Here is a 20,888-nt window from a genome sequence, read left to right as displayed (position 1 = left end):
TTATAACCTATGAAACAGTCAACAAAACAGACCATATTCTGGACCATAATACAGTCAAATAAATGTAAAATGATTGAAGTCAGTCAGAGTATATTCTCTAACCACAAGATTTTTTTTAAAAGACTTTATTTATTTATTCATGAGAGACACAGAGAGAGAGGGGCAGAGACACAGGTAGAAGGAGAAGCAGGTTCCATGCAGGGAGCCTGACGTGGGACTGGATCCCAGGTCTTCAGGATCAGGCCCTGGGCTGAAGGTGGTGCTAAACCGCTGAGCCACCAGGGCTGTCCTCCATAAGGGATTTCAACTAAAGACCAATAAGAAAGATTTCTGGGAAGTTTTTCAAATACTTGGAAATTTATTTTATTTTTTATTTTTATTTTTTTAAATACTTGGAAATTTAAAGAACACTTCTAAATAAACCCACAGGTAAAAAACAAAAAACAAAACCCAAACCATAAAAAATCCAAGGGACATTAGGAAATATTGTGAATTGAATGAAAATATATCAAAATTTGTGGTATATAGCTAATGCAATGCTTAAAATAGAGCTCATAGTGGAAAGCCTGGCTGACTCAGTAAGTAGAACATGTGACTCTTGATCTCAGAGTCATGAGTCCCAGCCCCATATTGGGTGTAGAGTTTACTTTAAAAAAAAGGGGGGGGGGGATCCCTGGGTGGCTCAGTGGTTTAGTGCCTGCCTTTGACCCAGGGTGTGATCCTGAGGTCCCAGGATCAAGCCCCACATCGGGCTCCCTGCATAGAGCCTGCTTCTCCCTCTGCCTGTGTCTCTGCCTCTCTCTCCCAGTCTGTGTCTCTCATGAATAAATAAATAAAATCTTAAAAAAAAAAAGATTTGGATATGTCAACTATATCTCAATAAAACTGGGGAAAAAAGATTACAAAAATTCATAGCATCAAACACTTATATTTAAAAATCAAACGATCTTAAATGAATGAACTAAGTTTGTACCCTAAGAAACTAGAAAAAGAAGGGCAAATTAAATTAGTCCATGTAAAAAGAAGGAAACAATAATAATGTGGAAATTAATGAAACAGAAAATGAAACAAAAATTAATGAAACAAATAGAGAAAATTTATGAAATCAAAAGCTGAGTCTTTGAAAAGATGAATAAAATTCATAAACATTTAGATAGCCTGATCAAGAAAAAAGAAAGGAGACATAAATTATTTCTATAGAAAATGAAATTAAAGACATCAATGCAGATCCTGAACATTAAAAAGAGAATAAGCAAATATTACAAACAACTTTATGTCAATAGGTTTGTCAAATCAGATGCATTGTACAAACTCCTCGAAAGACACAAAATACCAAAGCTTATTTAGAAACAATAGAGAGGGCAGCCCAGGTGGCTCAACGGTTTAGCGCCACCTTCAGCCCAGGGTGTGGTCCTAGAGTTCTGGGATTGAGTCCCATGTCAGGCTTCCTGCATGGAGCCTGCTTCTCCCTCTGCCTGTCTCTGCCTCTCTCTCTCTCTTTGTGTTGCTCATGAATAAATAAATAAAATCTTAAAAAGAAAAAAAAAAAGAATCTATGGAACTCAACACCAAAAGTCAAATAATCCAATCTAAAAATAGGCAGAAGACATGAACAGGCATTTATCCAAAGAAGACATACAAATTGCCAACAGACATGTGAAAAGATGCTCTATAACACTCACCATTAGGGAGATGCAAGTAAAAAAACACAATGAGATATTACCTTACATCAATCAGAATGGCTAAAATAAAAAAAGAAACAAGTGCTGGCAAGGATGTGGAGAAAAAGAAACCCTAGTACACTGTTGTTGGAAATGCAAACTGGTGCTGCCACTGTGGAAAACAATATGGAGGTTCCTTTAAAAATTAAAAATAGAACTACCTGGGATCCCTGGGTGGCGCAGTGGTTTAGCGCCTGCCTTTGGCCCAGGGCGCGATCCTGGAGACCCGGGATCGAATCCCACGTCAGGCTCCCGGTGCATGGAGCCTGCTTCTCCCTCTGCCTATGTCTCTGCCTCTCTCTCTCTCTCTGACTATCATAAATAAATAAAAATTAAAAAAAATAGAACTACCATATAATCCAGTAATTCCAGTATTGGGTATTTACCCAAAGAATGTGATAACACTAATTCAAAAAGATATGCACCCTCGTGTTTATTGCAGCATTATTTACAATAGCCAAATTATGCAAGCAACCCAAATGTTCACTGATAGACAAATGGATAAAGAAGATGTGATATATATATATATATATATATATATATATATATATATATATATAATTCAGCCTAAAAAAATGAAATCTTATCACTTGCAACAGCATAGATTGAGTTAGAGTATAATACTAAGCGAAATAAGTCAGAGAAAGACAAATACTATATGATTTCACTCATGTGTGGGATTTATGAAATGAAACAACCAAACAGAAAAAAAAAAAAAGAGACAAACCAAAAAAACATATTCTTACCTATATAGAACAAACTGATGGTCACTAATGGGGACACGGGGGCGGGGGGATAGGCAAAATAGGTGAAGATTAAGAGTACAATTATCTTGATGAGCACCAAGGAATATATAGAATTGTTGAATCACTATGTTGTACAGCTGAAACTAATATAACACTGTAAGTTAACTACACTGGATTTATTTTTTATTTTTTAAAGATTTTATTTATTTATTCATGAGAGACACAGAGAGAGGCAGAGACACAGGCAGAGGGAGAAGCAGGCTCCATGCAGGGAGCCCGATGTGGTACTCGATCCCGGGTCTCCAGGATCACACCCTGGGCTGAAGGCAGCACTAAACTGCTGAGCCACCTGGGCTGCACCCTGGACTTATTTTTTTAAAAGATTTTATTTATTTATTTATGAGAGACACAGAAAGAGCGGCAGAGACATAGGCAGAGGGAGATGCAGGCTCCTTGGGGAGCAATGCAAGACTTTATCCCGGGACTCTGGGATCACACCCTGAGCCAAAGGCAGATGCTCAACCACTGAGCTACCCAGGCATCCCATAAAGATTTCATTTATTGTTTGACAGAGAGTGAGCAAGCACAAGGAGGGGGAGATGGAAAGGCAGATGCCCCACTAAGCAGGGAGGCCAATGTGGGGCTCAATCCCAGGACCTTGGGATAATGACCTGATCGGAAGGCAGAGGCTTAGTTGACTGAGGCAGCCCAGGTGCCCCAGCTACACTGGATTTAAAAGAAAATAATCAATCAATCAATCAATCAGGGCAGCCTGGGTGGCTCAGTGGTTTACCACAGCCTCCAGCCCAGGCAGGGCCTGGTCCCAGAGACCCGGGATCGAGTTCCACGTCACGCTCCCTGCATGGAGCCTGCTTCTCCCTCTGCCTATGTCTCTGCATCTCTCTCTCTCTGTGTCTCTCATGAATAAATAAATAAAAATTTAAAAAAATCAATTAATCAATCCTTCCTGCTGAAGTGCAAGACATATTAAAAACCATAAAACACTGCTGAAGAAAATTAAACAAGACATAAATAAAATGGAAATATATTTCATGTTCATTGGTTGAAAGAGTTAATATTGTTAAGCCAGCAATACTTCTCAAATCGATCTACAGCTTCAGTACAACTCCAGTCAAAACTCTATTGGCCTTTTTTACAGAAATGAAGAAGCTCATTCTAAAATTCATATGGAAATGCAAGGAACCCAGAATAATCAAAATCATTTTGAAATGGAAAAACAGGGGGCTCCTGGGTGGCTCAGTCTGTTGAGTATTGATTCTTGGTTTCAGCTCAGGTCATGATTCCCCAGTAGGGAGACCAAGCCCCACATTAAGTTCTCCACTAATTGGGGTATCTGCTTCCCCTCTGCCCTCTCCTCTGCTTGCCCTCTTTCTCTTCTCTCAAATAAATAAATAAATCTTAAAAAAAAAAAAGAAAAAATCAAAGTTGGAAGACAAACACTTCATGATTCCAGAACACACTACAAAACTAACAATTAGGGATCCCTGGGTGGCTCAGAGGTTTAGCACCTGCCTTCAGCCCAGGGCATGGTCCTGGAGTCCCAGGTTCAAGTCCCACGTCGGGTTCCCTGCATGGAGCCTGCTTCTCCCTCAGCCTGTGTCTCTGCCTCTCTCTCTCTCTCTCTCTCTCTCTCTGGGTCTCTCATAAATAAATAAATAAATAAATAAATAAATAATTTTTTTTAAAAAAACTAACAATTAAAGCAATGTGGTATTGACAAAGGATAGACAGGTCTATCAATGGAATAGAATGGACAGTCCAGAAATAAACTATATGATCAGTTGATTTTTTAAAGATTTTATTTATTTATTTATGAGAGAGAGAGAGAGAGAGGCAGAGACACAGGCAGAGGGAGAAGCAGGCTCCATGCAGAGAGCCTGACGCGGGACTTGATCCTGGGTTTCCAGGATCATGCCCTGGGCTGAAGGCGACACTAAATCGCTGAGCCACCCGGGCTGCCCAGATTAGTTGATTTTCGATAAGGTTGTCAAAACCATTCAATGAGGCAGAAATAGTCTTTACAACAAATGGTGCTGGGACAACTGGATATCCACATGCAAAATAATAAAGTTGAATTTCTATGTCACACTATATTAAAAAGTTAACTCAAACTAGATCAAAGATTAAATGTAATAGGTAAAATTATAAAACTCTTGGATATAAATGTGACCTTAGATTATGTAGCAGTTTCTTTTTTTAAAGTTTATTAAGAAAGATTTATTTATTTATTGTGTGAGAGACAGAGCAAGTGGGAGGAGACACAGAAGGAGAGGGAGAGAGAGACTCCCAAGCAGACTCCTCACTGAGTAGGGAACCCAACATGGAGCTTGATCCCATGCCCCTGAAATCATGACCTGAGCTGACAAGAGCCAGAGGCTCAACTGACTGAGCCACCCAAGCACTCCCACATAGTGGTTTCTTAATTATGATACTAAAAACACAAGCAACCAAGGGGGAAAAAATAAATTCGATTATTATGCATCAAAAGATACTATCAAAATAGTGAAATTAGAACCCACAGAATAGGATAAAGCATTTACAAGTCATGTATCTAGGAAAGGCCTACTATCTAGAATATAGAAAAAACACAACTCAACAATAAAAAGACAAACAGTCCAATTTAAATTTAAAAATGGGCAAAGAGGGGATCCCTGGGTGGCGCAGCGGTTTGGCGCCTGCCTTTGGCCCAGGGCACGATCCTGGAGACCCGGGATCGAATCCCACGTCAGGCTCCCGGGGCATGGAGCCTGCTTCTCCCTCTGCCTATGTCTCTGCCACTCACTCTCTCTCTCTGTATGACTATCATAAATAAATAATAAAAAAATATACTTTAAAAAAAATGGGCAAAGATTTGAATAGATATTTCTCTTAAAAAAGATATAAACATGGTTAATGTCAAAATCATTAAAGAAATGATAAGATATCACATCAATGAAAAATCACAATGAGATATCACTTCACACACACTCCTATGACTATAAGAAATGGGAAATAACAAGATGCCTCCTATATTTCTATTGGGAGTATAAAAGGGTGCAGGCATTTTGAAAAGCAGCCCTGGCAGTTCCTCAAGAAGTTAAACAGAGTTACCATATGAACTGCCAATTCTACTCCTAGGTATATCTAACCCAAGAGAATTGCAAAGACATGTTCACATGAAACTGGTTATGAATGTTCATAGTGGCATTATTTGTAATAACCAAAAAATGGAAACAACCCGAGCATCCATCAACTGATGAATGGATAAACAAAATGTGGTATATCCATACAATAGAATATCATCCACCAATAAAAATGAATGAAGTACTAATACATGATACTCATGGATAGACCTTGAAAATATTATGCTAAGTGAAAAAAAAACCAGACACAAAAGGCCACAGATCATGTTATTTCATTTCTATAAAATATCAAGAGTAAGCTAATACATACAAACTGAAAGTAGAAGTGGTTATACAGAGGATTGGGGGAAGAGGGAATTGGGAAGCATGTGGTTTCTTTTTAGGATAATAAAAATGTTCTGCAATTAGATAGTGGTGATGGTTGCACAATGTTGTGAATGTAGTAAAAACCACTGAATTATAAGCTTTAAAATGGTTAAAATGGTGAGTTTTATGTTACATGGAATTTATCTCAATATAAAAATTGTTTTTTTTTTTAATTTTATTTTTATTTTATGATAGTCACAGAGAGAGAGAGAGGGGCAGAGACACAGGCAGAGGGAGAAGCAGGCTCCATGCACCGGGAGCCCGATGTGGGATTCGATCCTGGGTCTCCAGGATCGCGCCCTGGGCCAAAGGCAGGCGCCAAACCGCTGCGCCACCCAGGGATCCCTAAAAATTGTTTTAAAGTAAACTGATTAAAAAAAATCTTCCCACAAAGAAAACTCCAGGTTCAGGTGGCTTCAGTAGTAAATCCTAATATTTAAGGAAGAAAGAAGTTCAGTTCTACACAAACTCCTTCAGGCAATGGGAGAAAAAGGTTCACTTTCCAGTTCATATTTTAAGGCCAGTACTAACCTGATATCCAAATCAAACAAAAGATTTAATTAGAAGATTACAAGAAAAGAAATGAATCCCTAATAAACATAGACCCTTAACAAAATTTAACAAATCAAATCTAACAATAGATAGAAAGGGAAATGAGGCATGTCCAAATCACGTTTATCCCAGGAATAAAATGTTTGTTTACCATTAGAAAATTAATCAATGTAATTCCCCATACTAGCACAATTAAAAAAGAAACTATGTGATCATCTCATTAGAGTCATAAAAATTTTGACAAAATTCAAAAGCCATTCAGCAAAAAAGAAATAGAAGGGAATTCTCTTAACTTGATAAAAACATCCTTTCTTTTCTTTCCCTTTTCTTTTTTCTTTTCGGGTGGGCATGGAGACCAACACAGCGCTTGAATTTAGCACCCTGAGATGAAGACCTGAGCTTAGATCAAGAGTTAGATACTCAACAAATTGAGCTACCCAAGTGCACTTGGGTAACTCAAGTGCCCTAATAAAGACATCTTTTAAAACTCTTTAGCTAGGGGTGCCTGGGTGGTTCAGTTGGTTAAGTGTTTGACTCTTGGTTTTGGCTCAAGTCATGAATCTCATGGTCATGATTTCATGGTTATGAGATTGAGACCCACTACCTCCATTATAATGTGAAAAAAAAGTGGTGAAGCAAACATGTTTGCCATTTACCCAATCTTTGGAGAAGAGCATTCAGTCTTTCACCATTAAGTATTATGTTAGCTGAAGATTTTTAATTTTTTTCTTTTCTTTTTGTTTTTAAAAAGATGTATTTGAGAGAGAGTGCAAGTGTGAGTGAGGGAAGGGGCAGAAGGAGAAAAACCTTCAAGTAGACACCCTGCTGGGGGTGTAGCCTGACACAAGGCTCAACTCAGGGCTAGATCCTAGGACCCATGAGATCACAACCTGAGCTGAAACCAAGAGTTGGATGCTCAATTGACTGAGCCATCCAGGTGCCCCTTACTGTGAAATTTTTAAGAACACCCAATAAAATGGACAGATATACCATGTTTATGGATTGCTAGACACAATATTATTAAGATATCAACTCTCTTCAGGACATCTGGGTGGCTCAGTGGCTAAGCATCTGCCTTTGGCTCAGGTTGTGATCCTGGGGTCCTAGGATCGAGTCCCGCATCAAGCTCCCCACAGGAAGTGTGCTTCTCCCTCTGCCTATGTCTCTGCCTCTCTCTGTGTCTCTCATGAATAAATAAATAAAATCTTTAAAAATATATATCAATTCTCCTCAAATTAAGCTATTTGTTCAAAGCAATCCCAATAAAAATTTCAGTTGGTTTTGTTTGGAGAAATTGACAAGCTGACTCTAAAATGTACATGGAAATAGAAAGTATGTAGAATATTCAAAACAATTTTATGGAAGAAGAACAAATTTAGAGGAGTTGTCACTTGTTACTTCCCTCGGGTGGCAACAACACCAGAACTCTAGCTGGGGACCCAGGAGCCTCCCTGATGTCTACTGGAACACAGCTTGAGTCACAACATGGTACTTTATATATTCGTTCACTTATTTGTCATCTGTCTGTGTCACGATTTCTAGGGGGACAGGGATCCTCAAAGCAAGCAAGTGACCCCAGTTTTCATATTATGAGCAATCTCGCAAGCCCCCCTTCTTCCCCTTAACCCTGTGAGTACCCTGGGATTCCTGAGGAGGAAGTCAAAGTGGAGGGCCAGATGCTGAGGCACACAGGTGGTTCAGGCTCTGGGAAAATACTTGAGCAGGGGGTGATTCATAAGTCTCATCCCACACAGTGAAACTGGAGACTAGGCTGCATATTCTTTTTTCATGTAGCTCTCAGGACTGCAGTATAGGGTAGGCTATTGTCATTTCCCAGATGAGGAAGACCCAGCTCAGAGTTTAGGTAACTTCTCCAAGGTCCCATAGCTAATAGATTGCAAAGCTGCTTCTCTCCTGCACCCAGTGTCTTTCCATGTTCATGCACACCTGCCAGGACACTTGGCAGGCTGAGCTTTAGAATGTGGTTTATGGCAGTCAGGTTTTTTCAGGACATTGGGGTGGGATGGTCAAGGTGAACTCTGATAGGTGTTCCTGTTAGACACCAGGAATCCTTGGATAGGAGAGGGGCCTGGGTTAGAGCCTGCTACATATGTAGGTAGCCACCTTGCCCTAGAAACACTGCTACTCTGAGGATCACATAAGAGCTGGCCAAAGGCAACAGACACAAGAGCAAATCCAGGCAAATGGAGGGAGGATCTTGTGACAAAGGGAATCATTGGCCAAAGACCTAGCTTGGAGCACCTCTGAACTCATAGGGGGTTTGGCACACCTAGTAAGTCATCAAATATAAAGCACTTGGTGCTGCAGCTGACTCATAGTAGGTGCTCAATCTCTGGTTGCTGTTATTATAATAACGACTTAATTTCCTTATACAAAAATTGAATTGGAAGCTGAATTTCCTTCTGAGCTGAGACCCAGAGAGCTCTTCAGGGCGAGGGCTATGGAAACCAGATGAAATTTGTCCCTAATGGGGGTTCTGTGGAAGCTCAGCAAATAGTTCTATCAAATTAGCAGGCCCAATGGACACAAGGGAACAGATTTCTTCCTGAGCCTGGGCCCTGCTATCCCTCGTCCCTTGGAAATCAGATTATCAGGAGGGCAGGGCCAGGGAGGAATTGAACTAACATAATTATGAGCCCTGGCTTGTCCACATCAGCCTGGGAATAGGGCAGGGAGGAGGGGATGCAGAGCCTCTCTCAGAAAGCTGCAAATCCAAGAAAGTAGATAGGATCAGCCTGTTCCTGCTGCAGAGCCCCATCTCCACCATCCCATCTTGGGATTAGTTGTCTCATCACCACACTGTTCCCATGTATGTCAACAACAGAGGCTTCTGTCCTCCCTTGGAGAGCAGTGTGGTCATTCCTTTTACAACTTTGATACCATCTAGTCTTGGCTTGAATCTCTCTAATGATGGGGTTTTTGTTACCCATTAAGGCCTTCTACTCCACTATTGATTCAAAAGCAGCCAACTCTAGGCAAGACCATTGATATCTGGTCTTATATTTGTCACAAACCGGACACACAAATTTTGGTCCCAATTTTCCCATCTACAAATGAAATATGTGGTTTTGTGGTAGGCATTGTGTTCATGTTCTCAATGTCCTTCCAGCCTCTCCCATTGTGAAGCAAGTTGTGATGTTCTAGGTGAACTCTGACTTATCAAAATACATCAGCCCAGCACCATGCCTTAGGAGTAATTATGGCCATTGTGGTCCAAAGAGAGAAACTGAGACTTACAGAAGTGGCATTTTAAAGTCACACAACTGGGGCACCTGGGCGGCTCAGTCAGTTAAGGGTCTGACTTCAGCTCGGGTTGTGATCCTGTAGTCCTGGTATTGAGCCCTGCATTGGGAGTCTGTTTCTCCCTCTGCCCTTCCCCCACCTAATGCTCTGTCCTTCACTTTTCCCTCTCAAATAAATAAATAAAAATAAATAAATAAAGTCACACAACTGGGGTATCTGGCTGGCTCAGTCAGTGAAGAGTGCAACTCTTGATCTCAGGGTTGTAGGTTCAAGCCCAACATTGGGTGTAAAGATTACTTAAAAAAAAAAAAATTTCTGGGCAGCCCTGGTGGCCCAGAAGTTTAGCACTGCCTTCAGCCCGGGGTATGATCCTGGAGACCTGGGATTGAGTCCCACATCAGGCTCCCTGCATGCAGCCTGCTTCTCCCTCTGCCTGTGTCTCTGCCTCTCTCTCTCTCTCATGAGTCTGTCATGAATAAATAAATAAAATCTTAAAAAAAAAAAAAGTTACACAACTATTGCTGGCAAAGCCAGGAAGGAAAAACCTGTCTTCTTAGAATCACACTGTTGACTAATGATAAACTATGTTGGTTAACTGACGTGAAGGCCCTGAATATGTCCCTTCTAACTTCCTTTTTTTTAAAAAAAAAAAAAAAAAAGATTTATTTATTTATCTATTCCTGAGAGACACACAAAGAGAAACAGAGACTTGGGCACAGGAAGAAGCAGACCCCCACCATAGGGAGCCTGACATGGGACTTGATCCCAGGATCCCAGGATCATGCCTGAGCCAAAGGCAGATGCTCAACAGCTGAGCCACCCAGGCATCTCCCTTCTAACTTCCATTGTGAGAAAACCCTCCATTTCAGTCTGGCTGTGAGCCACTTTAGGCAGAGGAGGAAGGCAGTGAAGCCAGTCAGTCCTGCCCTGGAATCAGCTTCAAATCAGATGTAGGGAGCCCTTGGCCAGTGTTGGGTTTTCAGGCCGGAAGGTCAGAGGCATGTGTGCAGCACTTTAGGGCAGTGGCCCTTGGGCAGGGTTAACATAGGTGAACCTCACCCAATTCCAGTATGAAACCAGAAGCACAAAGGGGAAGGACCCAAGGACAACCATGTGAGCATATTTTCTCCCTTCTGTTCTTTCTTTCTCTCTTTCTTTCTTTTTCTTTTCTTTCTTTCTTTTTCTTCTTTCCCTTCTTCTTTTCTTTCTTTGTTTCTTCTTTCTTTCTTCTCTTTTTTAAAAGATTTTATTTATTTGAGAGAGAGAGAGATAGCTGGGGGAAGGGCAGAAGGAAAGGGACTCCCAAGCAGACTCTGAGCTAAGTGCGGGGTCTAACAGGGAGCTCCATCTCAGGACCCTGAGATCATGACCTGTGCTGAAATCAAGAGTCGGGGGCTTCACGGACTGAGCCCTCCAGGTACTCCGTTTTTCTTTTTAAATATCTTTATTGAGGGGTGCCTGGCAGACTCAGTCGGTGGAGTGTGTAGCTCTTGATCTCCAGGTTAGGTTCAAGCCTGATGTTGGGTGTAGAGATTACTTAAAAATAAAATATTAGGGCAGCCTAGGTGGCTCAGTGGTTTAGCGCCACCTTCAGTCCAAGGCATGATCCTGGAGACCCAGGATCGAGTCCCACGTTGGGCTCCCTGCGTGGAGCCCGTTTCTCTCTCTGTCTCTCTGTCTCTCTGTCTCTCTCTCTCTCTCTGTCTCTCATGAGTAAATAAATAAAATCTTAAAAAAATAAAATAAAATCTTAAAAAAACCCTTGAGAAAAAACAAAAAAAACCCCGAGATAAAATTTGATGAAATTCATCAAATGAGATGAAACTCACCCATTTAAAGTGTACAATGACTTTTAGTATATTTACTGAGTTGTACTGTCACTACAATCTAAGTTTAGAACATTTTGATCACCCCTAGCCCTAGGTAACCTTAACTCACTTACCTTCTTTAGATTTGTCTATCCAAATATTTCACATTAATGGAATCATACAATATGTGGGGTCTTTGGTGACAGGCTTCTTTCACTTAGCATGATGTTTTCAAAAATCATCCATGTTGTACGTAGCACACATTTGTACATCATTCCTGTTTATGGCCTAATAGTACTGAATTTTATAGATATACCACAGTTTATTCATCCATTCACCAGTTGGTGGACATTTGGGTTGTTTCCACTTTCCGGGTATTAGGCATAATTCTGCTATGAACATTCATCTACACATTTTTAAAAATTTTTTATTTATGATAGTCACACACACACACAGAGAGAGAGAGAGAGAGAGAGAGAGGCAGAGACACAGGCAGAGGGAGAAGCAGGCTCCATGCACTGGGAGCCCGATGTGGGATTCGATCCCGGGTCTCCAGGATCGCGCCCTGGGCCAAAGGCAGGCGCTAAACTGCTGCGCCACCCAGGGATCCCATCATCTACACAGTTTTGTGTGGTCCTCTCTTCTCTTTGGGGGTTTATTCATCTGTTCATCTCATTTTCCTCCCTCCACAGGAATACATACTTCCAGTGTATTTAATGTGTATCTTTTGTGTTGATGATAAGTGTGTGTTCCTCTTGTGTGCATGCATTTTTAATTTGCCGGTATACTGTTACAGTTCTTATTCTGTTTCACTTTCTTCCCTCAGAGTTGTATTTTTAGGATCTATGTTGCCATGAGTAGTACAACCTGATCCATTACTGCCAACTGCTGTGTGACCCTCAGGCATGGCTGCTACCACATTTTGCATACCTACTCTCACAGGGACAAGTACTTCCCTGGCACCACACAGGAACTCACAATGGACATCCTGATACAGGTGCCCTTCAAGACCTTGGTGAGAATGTCTAGGACATATGTCCTCCACACATAGAATACATGCATACTTACTTTGAGTAGTGCCAGCAGGGAACAAGATCGGGGACAGAAGGAGACGGAATTGCTTTCATCCATTTTTCCAAAGAGAAATAAGAGCCAAGACATACATTTGCCATCCGGCCTTGCAAAACCTCAGGACCATGTCTACTGAAGGATAGAGATAGACCTTCATTTCTCATATCTTTTTCTTTCATGTCTCAAAGTTTTTAACTCCACTTAAATGTTCTGGTCTCATAAAGCAGGGTTGTTCTTTATCCTCGAGGGTTAAAATTCTGTCAGAAAACTACTGTTCTAAAGACTTTTATTGTGGTACAAAGATCTTTGACCCTATAATGACATTTTCTCATTTTGTAACTGGGGAGAAGGTGCTGGCAGGGAATCAGGTCCTGAAACCCTGGCTGGCACTCAGGAGCTCCAAGGAACGGGAAGAAAAGGGAGGATCCAGGTGATCCACTGGGAATTTTCAGCTCTGATTTCAGTGACTTCCTAAAGAGAGAGATTAACATCCTTATGGGCAGGGATGCCTGGGTGGCTCAGGGGTTGAGTGCCTCCCTTCGGCCCAGGGCGTGATCCTGGAGTCCTGGGATTGAGTCCCATATCGGGCCCCTTGCATGGAGCCTGCTTCTCCTTCTGCCTATGTCTCTGCCTCTCTGTGTGTCTCTCATGAATAAATAAAATCTTAAAAAACAAAAAAATCCCCATGGACATGGAACCTGAGAAATTCCTTCCATGGGGGAAATTCCTACATTTTGGAGCAAGCAATCATTCCGGCAAAGTTCAGGGTTAACAGATCACTGACAGTCTACTGAAGAGGAGTGGTTTCTTGGCAAAGTACTCACTCTGAGCTTACCTTACATGCCTGCACCCAAGGGTGCCTCTTTTTACACAGCAGATGGGCGTCATCAAAAGCCTTTTGCAACCAATCCATTTGTATGTAATGTGAATCCCTTTGTCCTCGTTTTGGTTTCCTAAGTTTGGATTTCTCCTGATTGGCTTTTCTGAAAGTGAAGGCCATACTCCTGCTGGACAGTCCCAGCAAGCCCCTAGGAGGGCCTGGTAGGCAGCTGGGAAAGGATATAGTGGCTTTGAGTCCCACCTGCTTCCTTGGCCTGCTGCTGCTTCTTTCCCCTCGTGAGCTGTTGCCTTTCAAACTCTACCTCTGTGGGGCGGCTTTTGTGGCTGGCTCTACTCGGAAGTATTTCAGACAAAAAGAGAACCCAGCATTTCCCAACACTGAGCTTTATCTTCAGTGTTGAGTTCTCGTAAATGCCGAGAGGGAATAGATAGGAGAAGGAGGTGACACCTTTGGAGAAGTCACCAGGACTCCCTACTTCTACTTGTCTTCAACATCGTGCTTAACACCAGCATCATGGACATGGGGTCAATGGTCAGCAGGTCACTGGACCTGAAAGAAGACATGATTATGATGACAAGTAGCTGCTGCCCTTATCCAAAGCCTCCTGCATGCTGGACAGGAGCTTTACGTGCACTTTCACGAGTCCACATGATAGCATTGCAAGGCAGTCCTCAGCTCAACTTTGTTAAGTGACCTGGTCTATGTCACAAAGCAGAGTTTACTGAAGTCTTTCTGGCTTTACTTTCTACTTCCCTGGGCTACCTTGGACCCCCACTTTCTACCCTACCCGGGGTCGTCATCTCTTCCTGACTCACTACTTCTGCTATTCTAAAGTGACTGGGCTCTGACTCAGAGCATGAGAGAAGGAGGTTTCTTGGCACCAGGAAGGGACATAGGGCTCAGGAGACAGTTTACAGATGGAATAAAGCTTGTTCCCTTTCTGCTGGAACTGAGGGGGAGCAACGGCTAGAGAGAAATACCCAGAAGTGGGCAGGGAGGGGCAAAAAAGAGTCTGGTCATAAAAAAGCAGGACCGATGCAGAAGCCGCTTCATGCCCTCTGACCCCGCTGCCCCTGCCAAAGCAGGCTCCACTGTGTGCCCTGGAGGGAGGCGGATTGAACAGCAGAAGCAGCCTAGGAAACTGGGCAGCTGAGCCTCTCCTAGGCTTTGAAATCACACTGGGACCAATAGGAAGAAAGTCACTGTGACCGTGAGGCTCAGCAGGTGTCACAGATTTGTGCTGGGCTCAAGTTTTCCCTCCCGTTCCCCCTTCCACCCCACCCACTAGGGCAATGACATGGGCTCCCAAGCCTGGCTGGCCATGGGGCTGGCTGCCCTGTCAGGAAAGAGGAAAGGAAGAAAGACTGGGTAGAGGAATGTGCAAAGCTTCGAGGAGAGAGCCCACAGTGCACTGGGCATGATGGCAGGGAGAGAATAAAGCAGCAGAAGGGAGGGGCTCAGGTGGCTTCCTTTCTGGACCAGGAGCTCCAGCTGATGGAGCCTGCAGGAATGTGGTATATAGGTGAGAGGTAGTGCCTCCCACAATTCAGGGAGGTATTATTCATGTAGACCACACTGGAGGGCAGCCCTCAGGGATAGGCACACCACAGGCATAGGCAGAAGCATAGGAGGGGTCTTGCCCTCGAGTGCTTAGTGATCATCCTAAGAGGCTTCCCATCATTCCAGATCCTGGGCACCCTATAGTTTGAGTACCGTCCAGGAATTGAAGAGGTCATCACTTATTGTGAAGTCAGGTATCTCCAGCAAAGGCCTGGACTGAAAAAGATCCCCTCACCCCACTTTATTTTTTTTAAAGAATTTACTTTTAAGTAATCTCTACACTCAACATAGGGCTTGAACCCACAACCCTGAGATCAAGAGTCACATGCTCTACCAATTGAGCCAGCCTGGCGCTCCCAGAGATCCCTTTCCTAACTGCTAAGGCCTTGTCCCCGGCCCACAGGCAACTAAGTCTGATGTCACAGAGTCTTTGATCTATCAGTAATGACAAGAGCCAATCTCAATTAAAAACAAAATCTAAATGATCTCGCTGGACACAAGCAAGCTGACCATCTTGAATGAAGACAGAGCTTGGTCTCTTGGGCCTGCTACCCCAACTGCTCCAGTGTATCTCATAAATACGACTTTTTCTGAAGGAGACCCCAGAGGCACATTCACCTTGGTCTTCAGCCTTTTGAGGCTCCCATTTGTCCTCCGGGCTCCCCCTTGCCCCTGTCCAGGGTACCAATATCAGTATCAGACCAGCCAACCCTCGTTTTCCCTCTCTTCCCAGAGGAATCCAAGGATTTACCCCCCCCCCCCGCCCAAGTTCTTCATTTGAAACATTAACATGAGGAATGAAGAGGCAAAAGCAGTGTAGGTGTTTAGCAGGCAGGAGGTCCAAACCCCATTCCTCAGGGCTATCTCTAGCATACCTGCTGGTCTTAGCGGGAAGGAAGGTTGCTACCTGGATCCTGAACCAGGGCAGGAGGAAGAAGTGAGTGGGTCTGGTGTAGCTGCCGACTAGACTCAATGGGCCTCACAAGCAATACCCTAGTTCAACAGGAGCCCATGCTTGGGACATCTCCATGGGTCTCTCCATAGAAGCACAAACTGGGGGAGCTGTAGGATTTGTACATGGCCTGAGCAGGAGTGCATGCTTGCCTTTATGCCATCCCTTGCCCCGCAGTCAGACAGACTTGGAATGAAGCAGTCTCTACCAGCCTTCCCCAGGAAGGCTAAGCTTGGGAGCTCCTGTTCAGGAAGTTCCAATCTGCTGTTGAGGAACTAAATGCAGGAATTTCCTTTGGCCAGGAAAGTTTAAAACAGGAATAAAGATAAAGGGATCTGAGCTGTAAGCTGCTTCTCCCAGTTCATTTCGGAAAAGGATCTCACCAGGATCTGACAGCTAAGAAGAGCACGGTGATTTGAACCTGTCTTCCTGGGCCTGAAGCTGGACAGACACTATTTAGAACGTGTTCCATCCTCTTTTGGTCCTGGAGTGCTTACAACTTGAAGGGGTCTGCTTCTATTCTTAAGTCCCTGCATACCTCAGACCTTACCACCTTAGCTCCCACCCTTTGGTTCTTTTTATATTTCCCTCCAGTTACCCAGCAAGTTATTACTTCTCTGTCAGTCTTCCAAGGGATTTACTGACATTTCCAGGGGTTGAAACATGAGGGTGGCCATTCAGCAATCTGTAGCTCAGGTGGGGGTGAGGGTGGGGTGGGGGGGAGGGGTCAAGGATGCTGAATGATGCAGGGACAGGTGACGTTAGTCTGAATCTAAGGGACCTTGTGTTGATTTTCTGGGGGTGAGGGTGGTCTGGGTTAGGCCGACCTGGTTATTCCTTTGGACAAGGCTTTCCTCTTCTCACTGTGCCTTCTTGCCAGCCATTTTCAATCCCTGCTGGTGCTGCAGAGTATATTATAATCAGAGTTTGGAGTCACACTGGGTGAGGGTGAGGAGATCAAGGTAGCTCCTCCACCCAACTAAAAACCACATTAAGAGCAGCAAGATGTCAGGGGAGTCCTAGCCTCAGATGCCAGGCCAAGCCATTTTCTCTCTCACATGAGGGGACTGAAATAGATGATGCAGCTAACTACCCCCCCACCTCCTTCAGGACAAGGTCAAAAGTGCTAATTTAGGCCTGAACACTTCCAGGCCCTCCCAGTCTCCCCGACCCTTGCTCTGGCTTCTCTTCTGGCAAATGTGTTCATTTTGAAAAGCTTTTTCCCCCAAGTATAATTCCACTGCCTCTTTCCACCAGCAATTCAAAACCCTCCTGTCTCATGTTTCTCTGCTTGTCCTCTCCAAGTGCCACGAGTGTGCTTAGATCCCTATTCCAGATCTGTCCTGGGGTTTTAGTGGGGTGGGGCCCAACTGTGACCCCTTTACCCCTTGGCCTCATCAGACCACTGTGGGCTTTGTTATGGCTTAGCTTCTCCTTGAATCAGATGTTACAGAATATTACACACACACACACACACACACACACACACCAATCCTGCATGGAAAACTGGTCAAAACTTTTCCTTGGCACAAACACAGAGCATTTCCATGGCTTGCCACTTTCCTGATTCTCCAGGGCTGATCCAATACCAGATTGGGGAATTTTAGCTCTGAAGGCCTGAGACAAGTTTGCTGTCCCAGCTCCTGAGGTCTGGGTCATCTCCAGCACCACCATACTAAGACTACAGTTTAGTGAAATCTGCCACTCCTTCCTATCCCCTGCAGACTTACTGTTGTAAGCAAGGAGATGAGGCCCCAGTCAGCCAGGCCTGCCCCCCACTTCTGCTTTTTTTGAAAGCTCCCAGCTCACAGGCATAGCCCTTAGCTGGCTTCCCAAATTGGAGGTATGTCCAAGCCCCCAGACTCCACTTTAGGCAGGTCTATTTTAATGGGGATAATGTATTCTTTTCTTACAGTTTCAGATTAATAAACAGTAAATTCTTTCTCTGAGAAACTTACTTTCTATACTCCTTGGCAGACCCCATTTAAGAAAGCCTCTACATGGTGTACACATTGTTAGCAATAAGCAATGAGAGCAAAAAAGAGAGGATGTGTTAATTATAGCAAACATTTTAGTGCTTTCTATAAATCTGGCACTGTTCTGAGCTGTATTTATATATGCTCATTGAATCCTCTATCAATGTGCTCAGACAGCACTCTCCCCATTTTACAGATGAGGAGCTTCAGGCTCTGAGCAGTTGTACAGCTGCCAAAGATCTTGGCTCACCGACTGTTTCTGGTAGACACTATAGGGATGTCTCAGGAATGAGAACTCCACAGGATGGGACCTAGAGAGCCCATGGAATTGAAGGAATCCAGTTTCAGAGTTGAGAGGGACCTTCATTTCACAGTTCCCAAGAGTTTGAATGACTTGCCCAAGTCTCATGCAGCTACTCTATTGAAGAATTAGTATAGAATCCACTACTTTTGCTAGTTCAATGCCATTTCCAGGCAACGCAAAGGTCTCTCTTTGGAGGAAAGGAAAATAAGTTAGCCTTAAGGATTTAAGGTAGGGTCCTGGAGAAACTAGAAATGTTAGCAAACATTGACATGAAAAGAAAGTAAGGGATGGCAGTAGGGGTGGGTCCTGAATATCATCACTAACCAGTCTAGGACTAGTCAAGATGTTTGTTATCCTTTGAAAGCCTATGCAATCTCCAAAAGCCACACACTCATCTGTTTTTTGTGCATGCTTAAGTGTGCTGGTGTTCAGATCATTACACTATTTCAAGGAATTTATGCATTCTTGCAGAGAAAATTTCTCTCAAACCAATCCTGCATGTTCTGACCTCCATTTACACTCTTATTTCTTAAGATTTTTAAGTAATCGCTACACCCAACACGGGGCTCAAACTGACAACTCTGAGATCAAGAGCTGCATTCTACCAACTGAGAAAGCCAGGCGCCCCTTGACTTCCATTACAAATTAAGGATTTTACTTGGGGATTTTGGAGAATCTTGATGACCAAGTGTTTTAGAGGCTAGTCCATGGCATGTTCAGTGCTAGTTCTGTGGATCTGGAAAGCTGCTGAACTCACCTAGAGTTTCATTTCTTCCATCACAGTCTTCTCTCCTAATGTCTTCCCTAGAACGGCTAAAACATCTCTTGAGCCTGAAGATCCTGGGTTGGCATCCAGTTATCTCAGGGGTTTATTGCCTTTCTCCAGCCTTGCTGGGGGGTACTAACAAGGCCAGATGAGGGAGACTTGTAAGCTAGCATTCTGTACTTCAACTGGAATATTCCATTAGCTCATGGCTTTGGGTTCCAGAAAGGAGCTCATTTCCCAACTTCAGTAATTTGAAATACTAGCTATCTCATTTCTTTACAATGTGACAGTTTTGTCAACAAGCACTGCGGGACCCTTCCGCACAGCTCAAGTAAACTCTGTCCAGTGGAATGGAGTAACTCCTCCTGCTTGTCGCTGGCCCTGTTAGTGCTGGCTCCAGGGAAGTCTCCCTTTGCCTCTGAGCCTCTGTTCTGAGAACCATCTTATCACCTTCGCCTTAACAATGAAATGCAATTAGTGTGCAAATGGCTCAGATTTCTTTTCATTTTCTTCTGTTGCATGTGAAAAAATTCAAAATTACTTCCAAGCCACTTGAATTCATGTGCTTTCATTCCAGTATGAGCGCTCAAAGCACAAATGAGCACTTCGCCTGAAATATGCCATCTGAGAGAACCGAACACATCATCCAAAGCCTCTGTGGTAGGCAAGTCTGGACTCACCGAACCTTACTTCACCTTAATGCTTCAACTCTGGCCCATTGCCTTGCTTAGGTCATAAGGGGTAGATGGCCTTCCTTTAGAAGTGTCTATTTTCCTCATGAGAGTCTTGGTTGGCAAGAATTTTTCAGTTAATTGAAAGAGGCAGCTTTACAGGCAGGATAGAGAAGGTCTTTTTTCCTTTTCCTTTTATTTTTTATTTTTTTTAGGAAAGCATTTGCAAAGCATGCTTGGAACAGGGCAGAAAAAGCAACTGGATATTTGGAACCATCAAAAACTGTCTTTGGGGGCTATTTGTAATGTTGCTTCACTGTATCACTCTCTCAGTTCCAACTAATAAAAGGGTCAATTCTAGGGTCTCACTGTCCTGAGTTCATGTAAGCCTGGTAAAGGAGACCAGGTAGATACCTTCTCCAACCCTCAGTTTTGTTGTCTATGTGTGACCTTTGTTTCAAACCTAGAAGAGGCAGTGACTACTGGCATGGATATGGAATACCAGTTTGTCTTCAGAATGGTTTTGAATCAAGTTTTAACTAGGCAAGAATTAAAACAGGAAAGAAATTAAGGATAGGGTGGAGGTGTCTAAGCAACCAAGTCTTCCCTGGAAGAGAAGAGGAAGCCATGAGAAGTGAATAATAGGTTTATTTGCATATACACAAGAGAAGAGCTAGTGTTGCTGGGAGTAACAAGAGGAGGGGCTTGTGAGGAGATAAGGCTTCAGCAGAGGAAGGCACCTTGACAAACAAGGGACTCCTGGCTTAGTAAATCAAGCACAATTGCAACCTTCTTTTGCCCCAAGCCAACTACTTATTTAAGTCATTTACTGCTGTCCTAGAGACACAGGAGTCACTTACAAAACCAGGCAGAAAATAAAGTGGAGAGAAACAGTTGTACCTATCTGGACCAGCCACTTTAAAATTTATGTACAGGATGCAGGAAAACAAACAAACAAACAAACAAACATAAGAGGCACTTTCAAATAGTTCTTAATGTAATCAGTGCCATCTGTCCTGCTAGTAAAAATACCATCACAGAAGAATTGGGGGATCAAACGTACCTCCAAAGTTGGGGCCTCAATTCACAAGGATTTTGGCAAAGGGACTCTAGAAGTGGTTCTTGCTAGGTTTGCACGTCCATGATC

This window comes from Nyctereutes procyonoides, unplaced genomic scaffold, assembly GCF_905146905.1.
Source record: "Nyctereutes procyonoides isolate TBG_1078 unplaced genomic scaffold, NYPRO_anot_genome, whole genome shotgun sequence".
Lineage (NCBI taxonomy): Eukaryota > Metazoa > Chordata > Mammalia > Carnivora > Canidae > Nyctereutes > Nyctereutes procyonoides.
Note: the sequence above shows the minus strand (reverse complement) of the source record.